This window comes from Paroedura picta, chromosome 8 (assembly GCF_049243985.1).
Source record: "Paroedura picta isolate Pp20150507F chromosome 8, Ppicta_v3.0, whole genome shotgun sequence".
In the NCBI taxonomy this organism is placed as follows: domain Eukaryota; kingdom Metazoa; phylum Chordata; class Lepidosauria; order Squamata; family Gekkonidae; genus Paroedura; species Paroedura picta.
This window is the reverse complement of record NC_135376.1, coordinates 42,743,690-42,762,097: the sequence shown is the minus strand read 5'-3', so window position 1 is coordinate 42,762,097 and position 18,408 is coordinate 42,743,690. Positions and strand designations below refer to the sequence as shown.

At 42.9% G+C, this 18,408-nt stretch overlaps 1 protein-coding gene across 4 annotated transcripts in view; it reads right to left on the bottom strand.

The window, feature by feature from the left end:
* Positions 1–12,099, bottom strand: part of ENTPD1 (ectonucleoside triphosphate diphosphohydrolase 1) — a 41,566-nt gene extending 29,467 nt beyond the window's left edge. The window contains exon 1 of one of the 4 annotated variants that reach the window (XM_077349379.1): positions 11,926–12,099. The gene's annotated coding sequence lies outside the window, so the exon portion shown is untranslated. Of the gene's footprint in view, positions 1–10,621; positions 10,757–11,643; positions 11,874–11,925 lie in introns of those variants that run through there. The other 3 variants (XM_077349382.1, XM_077349380.1, XM_077349381.1) reach the window with 3 other exon arrangements.
* Between the last annotated feature and the right edge of the window lie 6,309 nt (positions 12,100–18,408).

The following is an 18,408-nucleotide window of genomic DNA, read 5'->3' as shown; positions in this document are numbered from 1 at the left end:
CTGTCAGATTTGGCTTGGGAAAACTCCTGGAGATTTGGGGATGGAGTCTGCACAAGGATCTAAGTGGGGTACAATGCTATAGAGTTCACCCTCTAAACCAGGGGTAGTCAAACTGCGGCCCTCCAGATGTCCATGGACTACAATTCCCAGAAGCCCCTGCCAGCATTTGCTTGTTGGTTGCTTGTTCGTCTAACTTCCAAACAAATTATTCCACCTGTGTTATAAAGAACTGCAGGGGTGAAGGGATTCAAAAAAGCCCTGCTTCTATAAATATCTGGTTATACCTTTTTTGGACTTTTAAAGACAGCATTTATGATGCAGCTCCATGGAACTCTAGACACATGAGTTAAAATCCCAGCCTGTACAAGAATTTCAGGTTGACTCATGTGGGCAGACTTCCAACTCTACAAAAGAATACAAGCAAACCTGCCACCTCATCGTGTTGCCAGAACATTAGGATCTGTGGTCTATCCAGCTCTCTCTAATAACCTAGTCTAAATGCTTTAAACCAAGTGATCACACAACAATCCTAATTACTAATAGCATAGTCTCACCCATGACTCCGTTTAAGGGACAGCGTGATCATAATACAGAGCTGTCTTGTCGACTCTGCCCAAAGTCATCTTTTTGGTTTCATTAAGGAAAATGACAGCATCAGCACCATGTGGCATAACCAGTTTCTTCAGAGATAGTAATTCCTCTCACTTAAAGGATTGCTCCTTGTAGTTTTGGAATTTAAAGCCCAAATCCAAATATCAATCCTTACCTAAAAAGCTGCAGAAGGACAGTTTAACAAGCACTCTTGAAACAAACATTCTTGCCTGTCCCTGCCAGTTGTCAATTTTTTCTAATACCAAAATCCCCAGTCCTCACCCCCTCTGTAATCAAAGTTACCAGCTCTCCTATGATACTGGGGGACCTGCTACCAGCAATCCCCATTGCCTGCCACCACTTCATAGGCCAGAGGGAGAAATATACAATAAAATATTTAATCACCAGTTTGATAGTGTTCCATCTCCTTTGGGAGGACCCAGAAGTAATGTAATGCCTCTCTAGGAACAGCTGGAAACTCAACAGTTCCCCCTGGAAGTGTTATAATGTTGCTGCACTGATGGTGCCCCTTTATCTCTGTGCCCCCAGATTTCTGCCAGTTGGCAGCCAATATCTGTAATTCACAGTGCACAGACGTTTTACATATATGTGTGGTGTAGAGCAGTGGTCCCCAACCTTTTTATCACCGGGGACCACTCAACGCTTGACAATTTTACTGAGGCCCAGTGTGTGGGGGGGGGGGTAGTTTACTCCTCTACTCTCAACCACTGCCCTAACACTCTCTGATCGCTATGGTAATGTTTAAACATCCCTTCAAAATAAGATACAGACACGCCACAACAATAAACATAAAGAACATTTTATTTCCATGGAAATTTTAACTCATGACAATGACAAATCAATGGGAACCCTGAGCTTGTTTCTCTGCAACGAGATAGTCCCATCTGGGAGTGATGGGAGACAATGACACCCAAAGTGTGTTGTAAAGGGCCGGGGGGGGGGGAGAAGGCGTCCTTCACGGCCCACCTCCAATTAGTTAACGGACCACATGTGGTCCGCTGCCCACAGGTTGGGGATCGCTAATGTAGAGGATCTAGGATCTGAAAGAGAAGACTGGCAGGCTGCTCACTGAGAAGGCCTCCAGATTCTACTCAAACGAACAGTAGAAGCATAACTGAAGCAGGATACTGCATCACTCAATGCTACAACATCACTTCCAGGCAAGTTTTTACCATAGGGATAAAGGAAATCCCTAGAGTGTCATGTGATATGGTGATCACATTTCCTAGTACTCACCCAGAAGTGATGTCGTGGTGCTACTGGGGGTCCCAGGTTCTAATTTCCATTCTTCCACAGAGGTTTGCTCGGTGACCTTGGGCCAGTCACACTCTTAGCCTAACCTAACTCATAGGGTTGTTGTGAGAATAAAATGGAAGAGAACAACATGATCCATTTCGGTCTCCACTCTGGAGAAAGGCAGAGTACAAATAAAGTAAATAAATGTAGAATCCATGTAAAACAGACAAAATACTTCCTTGGGAATATCAGTTCCAACATGATCGTTTCCACACCAGCCAAAGGCAAACATACATTCAAAGTAGTATGCCCTCCTGAAGTCCAGCCCTACTGAAAAGATGCCCTTGTATGCACCTCATTGTGCCCTGATCTCCTTTTTCCTCTGTCCTAAACAAGTTCGCTGGTAAGCTGGTCCATCAGCCCAGGAAGCACAGAGTGTTCAGTTACTAAGAAAAAGCAGCGAGGAAGCAAAAGGTACTAGAACCATTGGGTGGCAAGAGGGTCCCCCTTGGCTTTCTTTCTGTGCATGCCCCCAAAGATGTCCTACAAGGCACAAACAAGAAACTCATGATGTACAGCAGATGTAGTCCAGCTGTGGCCCTCCAGATATCCATGGACTACAATTCCCCTGAGCCCCTGCCAGCAAATGCTGGCAGGGGCTCATAGGAATTAAAGCAGGGGCTCATAGGAATTGTAGTCCATGGACATCTGGAGGGCCGCAGTTTGACTATCCCTGATCTACAGTGTCAAATGCTGCTGTAAGATTGAGCAGTACAAGCAGTGCTTACTTGCCTCGGTCCTGCTGTGATTGATAGGTTCGTATGAAGTCAACAGTCCTTAAAGCAGGGGCTCCCAACCTCTATGAACCTACAGACACCTCTGGAATTCTGACACAGAGTGGTGAGTACAACCAGGAATAGTCAGGAAGTGAGGTCATGCATTACTCTAATAGTAACTTTTTAGCATTTCAGGAAGAAGCTGCTAAACAGAGTGCCTTTTAAAATGAACATATTAAAAAATACGGTTGCATACACACAGCTTACCTTCAGTCGTGCAGTGATCTTTCAGCTGAAGCACCTTTTTAAAAATTTGCTCAGCCAATCACTTCTCCAATGGCCAATGAGAAGCCCTGTAGGCATCACAGTGACCATGGATGCCACACTGGGGACCAGCACCTAGAATTGGACCTGGGAGCCTGTATCGATGGAGTAAGACTGAAGTGGTCCATATGGTGCACTCTAGTCAACATGCTCAGAGAACATCTTAACCCCGCCTGCGGTGCCGCAGGCGCCGTGGACTAAATAAAACTGTAAGGGCTTGGGGGGAGGAGTTAGGGCAGCCTCTGTCTGGGATGAGGAAGGGTGCCGATTGGCCCCTTCCTCCGGACAGAACATCGTTGGGGCCAATCGGCAGGCGCAAAGCGCCTGCCAATTGGCCTCCCCGATTGCTGCCCCGCCGGCCAGGGAGTACATGCCAGCCGCACACAGCGCGGCTGGCGGGTGCTCCCTGACCGGTGGCCTGACGCGTCAAGAGGCGCAAAGCGCCTCCGGCGCATCAGGCCGCCATGTCCCACGTGCCGGTGGCCTGCCGACTCGCCAGCCGCGAGTTCCTGATCTAGCGCCCACTGTATTGTAAGTACAGCAGGCTTGATTACTAATTTCTTATATTTATCTTTCTTTGATAGCGGCTGTAGTAAGGCAGCAAATGTAGCAACAATGTCATAACTATTGGAGCACTCCTGCCAAACACTACTGGGATAGTTAGATTAACAGAGGTGTCAACTAAAAGGTCATTTCTCAATTTATTTGAGTGGATCCAATTTAACTTTCCTAGGTTTGGTATAATGTTCTATGGTCAGCTAACAAAATGATCTTTGATCAAAGAGTTGCAAAAGTAAATAGAGTCTTTATTGTCTTTCCTTCTGGGAACACCTATTGTTTTCTCAAAGGCTCAGATGTGGTATTCCCAATAACAGCAACACAAATTCTGACTAAGCACATTTTACTTAATTTGGGTGTCAGGGAGATTAAAATGTATCCTACCCAACTGCCTTATGTAACTGTTCACATCTGGTGAGGAAATGGGATTAACCATAATCAGCTGCAGAGGTTGGGAAGAGAATACAAAAGGCTGGGAATGATCATCATGTCTACACTACTCGGGTGATCTGAGTTCATTCTCTCCTCTTATTCATGCACCATCCTGCCATGTCCTCCTTAGCTTCCTTTAGCAATAACTGTTGACTCTTACAGAAAAAGATTCAAACCAGTACTTGTTTAGTTTGGTTCTGTTTCATTTGGAATCTTCAAGTTCAGATCTGAAGGAAAATTATTTAAAGGCACTTGATTTCTGTTATGATCTGTTCCAAACAAAACATGTGCTAATGACAATAAATTTAAAAGATAGAAATTCTAAACATTCAGTTAAAAAATAACCTTTAACTAACTTGACAAGAATTGGGGTTGCGGAAGACACAAAGATGACTCCCTATAAGCTATGGTTTGTTCCGTCCATTCTCTGTTCCACAAGAAAGTAACAAACTACAGTTTGTGCATGATCTCCAGTCAGTCTGCTGCTTGCCTGCTTTCCCACAGAAACCCCAGATGATATTCCTGCTGTCTTCGCAGTTTCCAAGAAGCAGAAGGTGACGGCGGAAAGTGCTGTCCAATCACAGCTGACTTATGGGAACCTCACAGGGTTTTTAAGGCAAGAGACATTCAAAGGTGATTTGCCACTGCCTGTCTTCTCATCACAACCCTGGTATTCCATGGAGGTCTTCCATCAAAATACTAGCCAGGGCCAACCCTGCTTAACTTCTGATATCTGATGAAATTGTGCTAGCCTAGGATATCCAGGTAAGGGAAGAAATGGATCAATGGTCCTTCAGTTTTAGAAGACAGAATACTCCTAAGCTGCTTTGGAGGGCTGCTGCCACATCTACTGCTTTAGAAAAATACCATCTGTGTGACCAGATGTCCTCCTTCCACCATCAGCCTTAGGAAAACATATTCTAGGATTGCCAGCTCTAGGTTGGGAAATACCTGGAGATTTTGGTGGTGGAGCTTGGGAAGGGGAAAGTTTGGGGAAGAGAAGGACCTTAGTAAGATATAATGTCAGAGTCCACCATCCAAAACAGCGATTTTCTCCAGAAGAATGGATGTTGATCATCTGGATATCAAGTGTAATAGATGATCTCCAGATGCCACCTCAAGTCGAGTAGTCACTGCCCTATCAAAATCTTCAGCTTCACTAAGGCACACAGAATCTTTCTTTTGGCCCTGCCTCAGTGACAAACACTTGCTGTTATATACTGCATGCTTAGTGGGGGGGAAGCAAGACATAGACAAATAATAAGCCAGGTGAAAATTGATACAAAAAAAACCACACTGTGGTTGAGAACCAGCAAATCCCAAAGGAGAGGCAAAAAGTTTTCTACATAACATTTGCCCAATAACATGTATTCTTGTGAATAAGACCCACTGAACTCAGTGGGGCTGTTCTTTTGAGCAAATATGAAGACACTTCTGGGCCTTTAACAAAATGACCCAAGGCTGCCAACCTCCAGGCAGTCTTCCAGAATTACAACTGACCTCCTGACTGCTGAGATCAGCTTCCCTAGAGTAAATGTCTGCTTTGGAGGGTGACCTAAATGGGATTAGATCCTGCCGAGATCCCTCTCCTCCCCAAATCCCAGCCTCCGCCACTAGATTTCTGCAATCCTAGAACAGCCTGTTGCTTATCTATATGGAAGTAGGCCCAGTTTACATACACACACAGGCCCAGCAAGCGTATTTAAAATTGGGGCTTCTGAGTAAACATGCACAAACTTGAGATGCAATTCTACACATGATTGTTTGAGAATATGACCCACTGATCTCCTCTCTACCTGCCTCAGAACCAGTATAAAGAAATACTGGAGTCAGACAATGGTCAGATGAACCAAACTAACTGCTTCATTAATACAGAAATACCGCTCCTGCCACAAATTACAGGACTGGGGGGAAGAGAACAGCATAGGTAGCAGAAGCCATGCCTACTGGTATTTAGGGTTGTATCTCTGCTGAAGCCCAATCTACGTTGCAGGGAGTGGAGGAGTTTTCTGTGGCTCTGTCAGACCTCTTCAACACGTCAGCATGCTCTTCTCTAAGGGAACACATGTATCGATTCTAGATTGGCTACATGCCAAGTTAGAACATAGCAACTGCCATGGCAGTCAATGAGCTTGGAAGGCTATATCTGCTTAAAATGACCCTGGAAAAATGTGTATTTTTCATGTTTTCATCCTAACACATATCATTTATGCTTTGTCTATTGTTTAACATCCGCTGACTTCCATGTCAGTAAGCTTTTCTCACACTGCGGGCTAAGATGAGAGCCATAATTCATTTGGGCTTGCTCTAAAGGGTTAACAACCAATGTGATCCGGCACTTCCCAGCAGAGGCATGTTCTCTAAAGTAAAGGAACGCCTCAGCCATCATTTATTTAATCAATTGTTTGTAGTCTGCTTTGGAGTGGCTGACAAATGATGCAACACAAAATATCTAACACAAGAAAACAACAGATTAAAAACTTTGTACATATTTATGTGTTGGAAAATAGAAGAAACATTTTTTTCCTGTCTGCTTTCTGAGATATGCTTGAAGCTTCTGCAGAAAGAATAGGAGAAGGGCAAGTCATCTGAAAAGATTGGAAGCTTGCTTCTCTATTACACAACACAGGATTCTAGGAACTTATTTGCAATGGAAAAGTAATGCAGGTGAATAACTGTTAAACTGGTCCAAAGCATCCTGGTTCATTTGTCTGATTTCAGAAACCAGAGGGATTTTGAATGTTTGTTTCCTGGCCTGTAATGATGTTGTTTAAAAGGTTCTCTTTAGGACATGAACAAAGAGCTCAGAGATTGATTAGTCCCATAGGAAGAACTATTTATCCAGAGGAGATAGGCTGTTCTTATCTATAATGATGTTTGAGAACAATCCTGTGTGTAATAGCATAGTAGACTGTTTGATTTCATCCACAATTATTACTGGAGCATAAGGCTCATTGTGTTAGGTACATTACTTGCTTGTACCAGCAGGTACAACTCTCAGTTGTTCTTTGCTATGAAGAACCAGCTTTTGATAATCACCTGAGTGAGGATGGTAGGAAATCTGAAAGCTGGAGGCGGGGGAGGAAATCAGCAAAAGGATTTATTCCAAAATGCTCCCAGAGTGGCGGGGCTCCCTTTTTCATCTGTGGAAAAACTGGTTGGACTTTCACTGAGAACTGCTAAAAGACACACTTTGCTAAAAACAGTATGTGCCACAATGAAATTTCTAGGTGCCAAGGCATCTAAGATTTTGTTGAGTTCTAGTCTATGTTGTGTGCATACTCTGGACAGAGATGGTTATGAAGGAGTCAATAAATACTGCAGGTAGAGCAGGAGTAGAACATTGTAGCAGGGTGGCAAATACGGAAATGCCAAGTTCTAATTCTTCCACAACTTCTGGACAGAGATCTTAAGAAGCACGATTCACCCACACACAGTCAGAGTTCGCCTTTCATTCCCTTTATGCTGGCATACAGTAGGATTTTCTGGTGGCCTTTGATTTGAAGGACAGTCTTCTTAGAAAAAGACATAGTATTATGTAACTCCACACACACAATTCTGTTCTTTTATTGTGACCTGGAAACCATGACATTCTGTGGAAATGTTCATATATCTCGTCCATTTAGAAAATGCCTTGCGCAGATGAGCCAGATGTCTTTCCATATTACCCATTTTGCCTGAAGAGCTCAAGGCATTGAATACTGTGTGCGTCAACAGATGTCTTTATAGTTCCTTGAACTACCTCTGGAAAGTTTCTTTTAAGCAGCTTGTTTTCAGCTAGTTGGGGTTACTGGATTATTTTGCATCCAAAAGTTTCCATGACATTCCATTGGTCAGAAATCACTTGTAAACTCTCTGAAAATGCATTGCCTATAATCCTAAATTTACACAACCACATCAAGTTTTACAAAGTAACATGATACTGCTGGCTTCTGTAAGACCCTGGCCAAGGTTTCCATTACATTTCATCTCTGTTATGAAACATTCCTCCAACGTATTAAGATGCATGTTACTGTCAGTTCCTTCCTCATAAAAGGCAAATGACTTTTAAATATTTCCAACTGCACCATGTGAAAATAATATAAAAAACTGTATTTTGCATTGTACATTCAGGTGTTTTCACACTATGGAAACACATTCTTTCCACTCAGGACATTCTGTGGGTTTATCTGTCTGAAACTCTTCCGGGCCGGGGGGAGAAAGAGCTGAATTCAAGCATTTTCATTTTTCTCTCCACATCAAACTGGTTCAAAATGAGATAACAGTGGACACCCTGTCATTTTGATAATAATAAAGAACCACCAGAAAGCCAGAGCTGCTTTATTCCTATTTGTCAAAGAAAGTTTGTTTTCATGAAGGAAAGAACCATCCTTACTTATGAAAGCCTCCAGTCTGTTTGGTTTCTTGCTAGATACATGATAAAACCTAACTATTTTGTGGGTTTTCTAACCTGGGAGCAGACAGTAAATACCTGCTTGATGACTGTTATCCAGACAAATGCAAGCAATTAGGGAATACATCAGAAATATATGTTATATATTTTGCAAAATATGTAACATATCATATTGCTGACATATTCTCAACTAGATGAAATGATATGTCTTCTGGAACATGGTCAATCACACATAGACAAGGCATATTTGACTCTGCTGCACATTGGACAGCTGAAGCTCTGAAGTTAATTTTTATGGAGTATATATGACCCCAAAGTGAAATTATAGACATGCTGGGGGATGCCATTAGAGCAAATGCACACAGTACACAATTCCATTCTATTAGGCATGACAATACATTGTGCTATCCTTGGTTGCCACTGCAAAGCAACTTCCTGCAGGGGATTGTTACAATGATTACAGTATAACTCCCAACTGAGCCTGGATTCTTTGTCAAGAACTTTTGTTTTATCCTACTCTTCATTCAAGAAACTCAGAACAGCATGCATGGCTCTCCTTCCCCACTTCATCTGTTGTCCGTTGCAACTGCTGAGTATTGCTCATTACCTTGCCTATCTTTCTACCGTACCTTCTGTGCAACCTTCCAACAGGACAGAGGCAAATCCCAAAGTCATAGGGCCAATCCCAAATGAGACCAACACAAAGACCAACAGTTACAATTGATCAATGTGCATTAGTTGTTCAGTTGATGTTTCTTGTTCTAGCAGGACTCCAGAACCCCTGTAAAACGCCCATCTGGCCTGCTGTCTAACACTGCACAGAAACCTTGCTAGAACAAGAGTCATCAACCACATCCTGACTTGCTTTCAGTGCTCAGTGCCTCATGTGTTAATGGGGTTCAGTACATTTTGTGTGGGGGTTAAATCCCAATGCAATGATTGTGAACCTTTTATGTGTTCCCCTCCCCATAATGGTCCAACCGTGAGGAAATTTATTCCCTGGGTTGCATAATCTGCATAATCTAACTGCCATAGAATTCAGGAGGATGTGGGGGGGAGGGAGAGGTAGCGATCACCCTTTCCTCATTCTCCCATTAGTGAAGCTGTGCTGATAAAGAAGGGATGATTACATATCCTTCCACTAGAGTATCAGGGATGATTTCTATGGTTTTCCATGCCTACACAAAGTTGAGACAGACACACACACCTATTTTTCCCTTGGCTGTAGAACATAGAATCAGCACAACAACTCTGCTCAGCACAACAGTTTCTTCTCGCAGTGCCCCGCCCCCACACCAGTCAGGAAAGGTGGCACTACTGCTCAAGAGCTTTTCTATCATTGCCCACATGTCTGAAGAAGGTTCCTAGAGAAAGTGTAAAGGATTTCATCTTTATGAGGCATTCAGAAAGCATGGAAGGCCATATTATTCAAAGGGCTTTCCTCTGAGATGGTCCATGGTTGGCTGGAGTGATCTAAGACCACGTTGGGGTAATCTGAAACTGAGGAGTCTGGAGTTGTATTTAAGCATTGGTTAGCATTATGCAGTAGAGACTGGGATATGATTCTCTGAGTCTATGATAGGGTTTATTGGCTTTCATATTTGCAATTATTTTCCACACCATCTTGTTTGCATTGTGTCAGTTTTATTACCATGTGTTCCTCAAATGCATGAGCTGGTACTGATCATATTTTACTGAATGCTTCAAACCAACTTTGGGGTATTTCCCCTTTGTCCCTCTAGAGAAAAGGCTATGGAAATGGACCTCCGGGGAAAGCTCTTTTTCTTCCTGTCAGCCAAATAAAGCATCACTGAGTCAAAGGACTGTTTTTCCTTGAGTGCAGTAGGAACATGGTGGTTTAATGGTGGGCATACCATCAAGCCAGCAATACTTCCCCACCCCCACCCTGCATTTCCTGTCTTAAAGGGAAGTGGAAACCCACAAGTAGGCTACCACAAAAAGAAGAGACTTTCAGCAGCAGTCCCCTTCTGTGTTTTCTCCAGACAAACACCCTGCGCCACAGTTTCCTGAAGAGCACAGAATGTGCAAAATAGTAAAATACTTGATGGTACCACAACTTCAGTGCCACTTGCGGATACTTTTACCAGCAGACCATAACTCTGGTATAGCCATATCTCAGGAAGTACTCTTCCAGCAGATCTATCAAAAGGTTGAGCATTAGTCAGCAACAACTGTCACAAAGCATTCAGACCCCTGCAAAATACCCTGTGTACTCCAACACAAGCTTGCACCTTGCATAACTGTTAACTGTAGATGAATAAATTCTCACCTTTGACAGAACCTCTGCCTCTCAACTGAGCTTTTCAAATGAAATGCAGTTCAGCCCAGCCTGTAAATGACACTTCAGCCAACAGTACAGCAATGCCTATATTTGGAACTTCATAAACTTTCAATCCAACAGAGGTCTTCTTCAGGCAGAATATAAAATTTGTAAAAGATGGTGTGGAAGATAAAAGATATTGATGAGCATAATGGAAAGCCCAGTTCTGATACTTATCACATGAAGCAGAGCAGGTGCGGCTTAGGTCTACCCAAAATCCTATCCGGGTTTATTTAATGAAGCTTATTCACAGAAACCCATTTTAGGACTAAACTATTAGATTTCACCACACTGGATGCGAACGAGAGGTCAGGTTACACCAAAGGCTACAAAAGGGTCTGAAGTACTACAGAAGGGAAGGAATGCTGAAAAGTCAATCATTATTTCTCTTTCCAGCAGTCATTCCAACACAGATATTATATATAGCAAAGAATAAAACTAAAACAGTAGACAAGATGTTTTTGTACATCTCACATAGGGATAACACCTGCTCTCCCTCACTCCCTTTGAACCTCACTCAGCCCTTGGGCCACCTTTGACAATTGTCAGGGAAGTTGGGAATGCATCAAACTACAAAAGTGAACAGTATCCAGCCTCTTATGTGAAATGCCCCAAGACACAACTTTGTTTTTCTTATCAACACTAGATCACACACATATCCCACACTAACCATAACCTAGTGCATTCAACTCCAATCAAGGTAACAGCAACAGAAACAAAGGAGTCTTCCTCTGGGGGCTGTCACTTTATATGCCCCCAAGAACTGCTCTCCGCACTCCAAAGGAAGAGCTCCCCTCTGTAATCCCCCCACCCCCGATCCATTTTCATTAGTCTCTTTCTTTGCACGCAGTCCAAACTTGGAGCTGCAGTTCACGCCAGTTTCCCAGAATGAAAATGCTGAAAATCTGCAAGGAGCGGAGCCTCAAAACAAATCTCCTTAACAAGTAACTCATCATCGCGAAGCAACCCACCCAGGAGTCCTCCACCGGGGATGCCCGGGCCGCTTGGAGATGCATTCAGAAAGGACCCAAAATGAGTTCACTCTTGAATGGCAACCCTGAGTGACTGGAAACGTCCTGTGAATACTCATTAACTCCACAAACGCTCGTCTGTGTGCTGGCTCACATCGCGGCTCCTCTGAGTGGCCACCGAGTCGTAGTCGTCGTCCCCCGCCCCTCGGCCCCCTGGGTGGGTGTGTGGGTGGGGTGCCCGTTTCGCGGTGTGAATGCCGAGCGCTTCTCTGCGCAGCTTACCCTCCGGCTCTTCCATCCGCGCCGGCGCCCTCCCTCCTCGGTCCCCTCGCTTCGGCTCGGCCGGCTCTCCGAAGGGCACGTGCAGCCGGGCTATTTAACGGTCCAGGAAGGTGGGCGGGGTTAGCGCCACTGGAAAAAAGAACCTCGAGGCAGGTCGGGCGGCGCGCGCTCCCTGAAGGCGAGAACCCGGCGCCCCGCGGGCTTCTGGCCGTTGCGACCGCCCCGCCCCCACCCCCACCCCCACCCCCACCCCCACCCCCACCCCCCGAGGAGGGGGGAGCGCCGTCTCCCGCAGGATGAGGCCCCGGGCGCGTTCCTGAAGCGTCGCTATCCTCCTGAACTTCCCCGGGGTTATCACCTGAGGCAGATGCATATCTGACCGTCCCAGCCAGCCTTTGCAGAGGGAGAGAAAGCACAAAACAAGGACTTCTTCGCCTTTGAAGTTGCCCGACCCTCCAGGGGCTGTGCAGGAGAGGAAGGACTCATGCCCTTCGGGCCTTGGCCACTTTTGTGGCTTGCCCCCCCCCCCAACCGCTTATAAACACAGATCTATAGCGGCCCTCAGAGACACTGGCTCTATGGTGACGTTCTAGCTTTGATCAAATAAGGATTGCCTATGCTGGATCAGAGACAAAGAGAAAGGTTGAGCAAGAGTTGTTGGTTTCTCCTTTAATCTGCTGTTCAGAACGCCAAGGAGGCTTTGTTCTTGCCAGTTTCCACACTTTCCGCACAGTCAATTGCCACTAGAAAAACACATCTATATAAAACTTTTTGCTTGCCTTTCTGCAGGAGACCTAAAGATGCTAGTGACACAATCTCCCTTTCTAGTTTGTTCTCAAGAATTTCTGCAATCTCCCTTTCTAGACTGTTTTCAAGAACAGACTAGAAAGATTGCAGAAATGCAAGTTATTACAAGTCATTACAACACTCAATGCAAGTAATTACAGCATACCCTGGCATACCCTGGACTCAGTAAGGATATGGGATTTTTTAATTTCACTATGCATGCTAAACCTGTTCAGCTCTTATATCCACATCCCTTACAATCCTCTTTTCGTTTTAATTTATTTTATTAGGGACAGTGTGACTAATGTGATGTTAGTAATATGTAATGTAATTTTGAATTTAACTCTCTGGTCTCAGGACAAGATAGCTGCCAGCACAGCTTGTCACTTGCAGGGATGTTTCCACACTTGGATGGAGATGGATGGGGCCAGCCACAACTGGGAAAGTGTCTGCCATTCATTACTAACATGGGCAGTTTTATTTCTCCAGTTTTTTTGTGAACTGCAGCTGAACTCAAAAGGACCGATTGGCTGTTTTGGCATCAATCATGTAGCTTAATTTTGATATTGTGACACAGTTTACTAATTTGCCATAATTTGCTTTTGCCGTATATCTCCACAGTTATGATGGTTGTTCATTTAGTTTGAGGAAGAGTGCATGCACTCAAAAGCGCATGCCTTGAATAAATCTTAGTTGGTCTTAAAGGTGGTATTGGACTCTGTTTGTGTTATAATATATATAAATAAATCTAAATTGTAAAATTCATGTGTCAATTTAAAGCACAGCTCATCGATATTATATATAGATATAGATATAGATAGATATAAAACAGTCAGCTTGATCCATCTCATTACTCCGGGGTAATAGCATAAGTGGTGGGGGCTTAAACTGCAATTGTTCAGTCAGATATGTGAAGGGAGGCCAGCGGTATTTGGGCGCTAAATGTTTAGATGTTTAGCCCTAACCATAAGCCTGGCAGAACAGTTGTTTGCAAGTCCTGTGGAACAACCTAAGGTACCACAGGGCTCTGATGTCATCAGGTAGAGTGTTCCTGAAAGACCCAGGCCCTGGCTGAGGTCAATTTTATTTCTTTCACCAATCTAGCTAGGTGTAGGATATCTCCTAACAGCCATGATGCCCTGGGAGCTGATTGTCAATAGCTTGATTCAGATTGGATGATCATGTCAGAAACATTACAAATGGCTAATCTCCAACTGAGGCAGAATAAACTACTTTGCTTGAACAAAGCAGCAAAGTAGGGAAGCACAGCTGAGGACCTGTACTTCAGTGAGTGCAGACATAGTCAAAGCATTAATTAACTTTTGAAATAGATGCCTCAGCTCATTTGGGAAAATATGCCTGGGTGAGGTTCCCTGCAATCCAAGACTCAAGCAAATCTTCCTGCCACCAGGAACAAATGCAAACTTACTTTTTGAAGCAATAATATCCATATGTTCATTTTCATTCCACATCCCTCCATTTTACTCACTCTGATAAATCAACATATTTCACCCTAGAAGTAAGATAAGGATTGCAGTCCTTCCCAGCATTGTGTGATTTTGTCCTAAGCAGAGTTGCACTCTTCTAAGTTGGGCTTAGAACAGTGTAACTCTGATTAAGATGTCAATGTTATGCATTCTTTTTCTTACTTTGTGCTTCAGTTTCTGCAAAAGATCCAACATCACCACTCATAAATTGTATTCACAAATCCTTCTCGTGTCTAGGATAGCCTCATGAACACACTGCACTCCCTCAAGCCCAGCACTCTTCTCACAAAAAAATAAAATGATTACATATCCTATCCTATTAAATTATACTGTAGCTTCAGAAAATAACAAGTTCTGATCATTTTAGAATGGATTAAAATATTACTTTATAAAGGACAGAGTAGGCTAGAGACATGTTGAGTCAGCTGTGGTCGCGTTGTTTTTTTTTCCCTTCAGATTTTTCTCCATATTTAAGGGTGACATTAATTTGAAAAGGTGTACTAATAAAGAGAAAGCACTAATTGCACATTAATTATGCTGTGTGTGATGTGCCTTCCTCACATCCAGTCAGGGGTTTAGACTTCTCAATTGGGGGTGGGGGGGCAGGACCAGTTCAGATCCATACTTAGTAATCTATATTAAATTATTTCAATGCGCAATTATTTAGACTTCCAAAAACCATACACTATCAACAATTAATCATGTGCATTTTTAAAAATAAATATATCATTATAATCTGAATCTCAGTCAAGGAAAGGAATCTGTAAGAAGAGAGGGAAGATGCCATAAACACCTTCACTGAGACAATTACTGGAGTATATATTTAATGTGTGTATGAACGAAAATACTTCTTTCCCATTATCTTTTCCTCACAGCCCCTCTGTGTGGTAGGCTAGACTAGGAATGCACAACTGGCCTCAGGTTACATAGTGCGCTTCATGGCTAAGTGGGGATTGGAACTCTGGTCTCCTCAAATCTTGGACCAATATTCTGACTACTCACATTCTGGATAGTCAGTACAAATCTCCAAATGCATCTCACAATATAAAGTGAATACTGGGGATTCTCCTTTCCACACTCAATCAAATTTATTGCTCACGTGTACCATGCCATTTTCTGAACTTTTCATACATAAGTTTTGAAATTATATCCCCTCTAGTAGTACACCATGCAGAAGTGAATATCCAGCTGGCATGGTTAAGCCTGTCATCTTAGCTATCTCTGTTCTCCAGCAAGAATACCGAGCATGGCATAATGATTAGAGTGTCAGACTAGGATCTGGAGACACTGTTCAAATCTCCATTCTGCCATGGAAACTCAGAGGGTGAGCTTGAGCCAGTGTGACCTACCTCACAGGTTTTTTGTGCTGGTAAGTGAGGACAGAAGAATTATCTTGTAAACTGCTTTGAGTTCCATGGAGAAAAAAGTGGGATATAAAGATCTAAATCAATCTATAACAATGCTTAGATGATGAACAGCCATTTGTTAGGCATAGGTGTATTCATAAGACTGCAGATATATCTAAATTGCTAAAGTATTATTAGAATATATATGGTTTGAATTACTTTGTAGAACGAAATGCCTCTTTCTAGTGGAAACATCACTCTTATTGTGGTATATAACTTCACTCATTTTTACTGACATATTGTAAATCAGAAAAGCCCAGCACACGATTCATGTAGTACCTTTTATTATGACCAGCCCAATTCATACATAACAGTGTGTAAGCTTTTGAGTCTTCCAGAATTCTTTATCAGGCCAGATGTTATACCAGTACTAACATAGCAATAAACACCTTGACTATAATAAATCAGACTAAGAACTCAAAATGTTCTAAATTCTTGACCCTCTGGCAAATCCCCTGAGCTGGATAGCCCAGCACAGCCATGTTATTATATACTTGAATGAATGTGTCAGCCCTGATTAGTACTTGGATGGGAGACCACCAAGGAATACCAGAGGCACAATTATTATTTATTAATTATTAATGAATACTGCCTCTCCCCACTAACAGGCTCAGGACAGTTCACAATGCAGAGGCAGACAATGGTAAACCACCTCTGTTTATTTTTTGCCTTGAAAACCCTACAGCAGGGGTGGTCAAACTGTGGTCCTCTAGACGTCCATGGACTACAATTCCTATGAGCCCCTGACAGCGTTCACTGGCAGGTGCTCATGGGAATTGTGGTCCATGGACATCTGGAGTGCCGCAGTTAGACCACCCCTGCCCTACAGAGTCACCATAAATTGCTATCTTTGTTGAACAATGTTCTGTTGAAATATCCTAGTTGATATGTTATATGTTATGTTATGATTGTTATATTTGTTGTGATGTTCCATGTAATTACCTCATGGTGTTTTATGTAAACTGCCCAGAGCCAGATGGAAAGGCGGTATAAACATCTAAATAAATAAAAAAATTAAAAGGAGCTGAGACTTGATGGCACTTTCTGCGACCAGTGGGAAATTAACTTCAACCACATCTCTACTCTTGAACTCAAATGCCACTGATCTATCTGGAAGACCAGGTTTCTTAGAGCAAAGCTGTGGAGCAGGTGGCAACTGAGATAAAGCTAAAAGCCTCAATTCAAGGGAAATGCACTGTGTCTCAGAGAAAGCTATCTCAGAATAGCAATTGTGGAGTCCTCAATCATCTGGATAAAGAGGCCGCTACTGCCAATAAAAACATATTTCACATTCCCTCTCTTGACTTGAATTTGTGTTTCAGAAGGCAGTGTTTTTCCAGATAATCTATAGGAACAGCTTGTATATGTGGTATCTGAAAGAGGGAACTTCTTTCCCCTCCACCCTCAGTATAACAGGGATAGTAGAGCTGTAGCAGAGCTAAGCACCAAACAAGTTATATCTTTAATCTGTTTATTTTATTTATTTATTTTATTTTATTTATTATTTCTATACTGCCCATTTCTTTGCAGCTCTGGGCGGTTTACACTGAACATTATATAACTTACATGGAACATTATACAGACTATAACATCAAAACAACTTTCAATAAAGCATCAAAAGATTATAAAACCACATTTATATTATAAATAACCATTAACAGTAACATTGGGAGAGTCATGGGCGGGCATTTGGAGGGACCAGCAGGTGTTCTGAGTCGATTGGCCTCAAGTGAATGCCTGGTGGAAGAGCTCCCTCTTGCAGGCCCTGTGGAACTGTGGAAGTTATCACAATTCTATCTTGTGTTTCTGTAGAGGAGTTCAGAGTAGCATGCCCTGTTCTTTAATTTATCCATGTCGGCAGGACGTTGTAAAGATGCCAGCCTGCAAATGGGCAAAATCACTGAATAAATCTTTGTTGGTCTTAAAGGTACTACTGGACTCTGAATTTATTGTGCCCATTCATGTGCTTTGTGAAATGGCCTGCCTGAGGTCAAGAAATCTCCCACTCTCTTGGCCTTCTGCAAATTATGAAAAGTTGGGCTATTCAAAAGGGCTTTTCTGAGCTGGCAATAAGGCTGCCCAGGACAAAAAGGTTTCACAATCTTACTTGGATAAATGATTAGGGCTTGTGGTAGTTACAGAATGTCCCTTTAGGTTGATTGTACCATCTCACTAGGTGTAATCTGCCTTGAGTCCCTGTGAGAAAGGGAGACTATAAGTAATGAAAATACAATCATTAATTAAAAATAGCATTACTCAAAGAGGTGGATTAGACTGAGGATCAACCCAGACATGATGGTACTCTTTAAGTCATTTCAAAAAGTCATGAGAGCCTGATGAGGCTCACAATGGAATGCTCTTCCCCTCTCTTCCTACGACTATTCAAGTGTGGGGAGGATGCAGCTATTTTGGCACTGGAAAAATGTGGGGAACAAGCATTCCCCAGACTGCCACATTATGGGCTCTATCATGATCAGACCTTCTCAGCATTTTAAAATGATGACAGCATCTGCTTAGCAGCCACGAGGAAGCCGTTACATTTAGTTTGGCCATGGGAGAAAGAGCAACTGGGCTAAGGTCACTCCTTAAGTGTCATGGCTGAGTCGGTACTTGAACACAGGCCTACTTAATGTCTAACCACTCCATCATGCTAGCTTTTCTCCATATTAGAAAAGAACAACACTGCAGTTCTTTAAAGCGGATCTTAACTAGCAGATAAAAAATGAGGAAGTGTAACCAAATAATATTTTCCTAACATGGAGTAACTTCCTGAAGGCTACAGAATTTTTTAGTGTTTTTAGTTT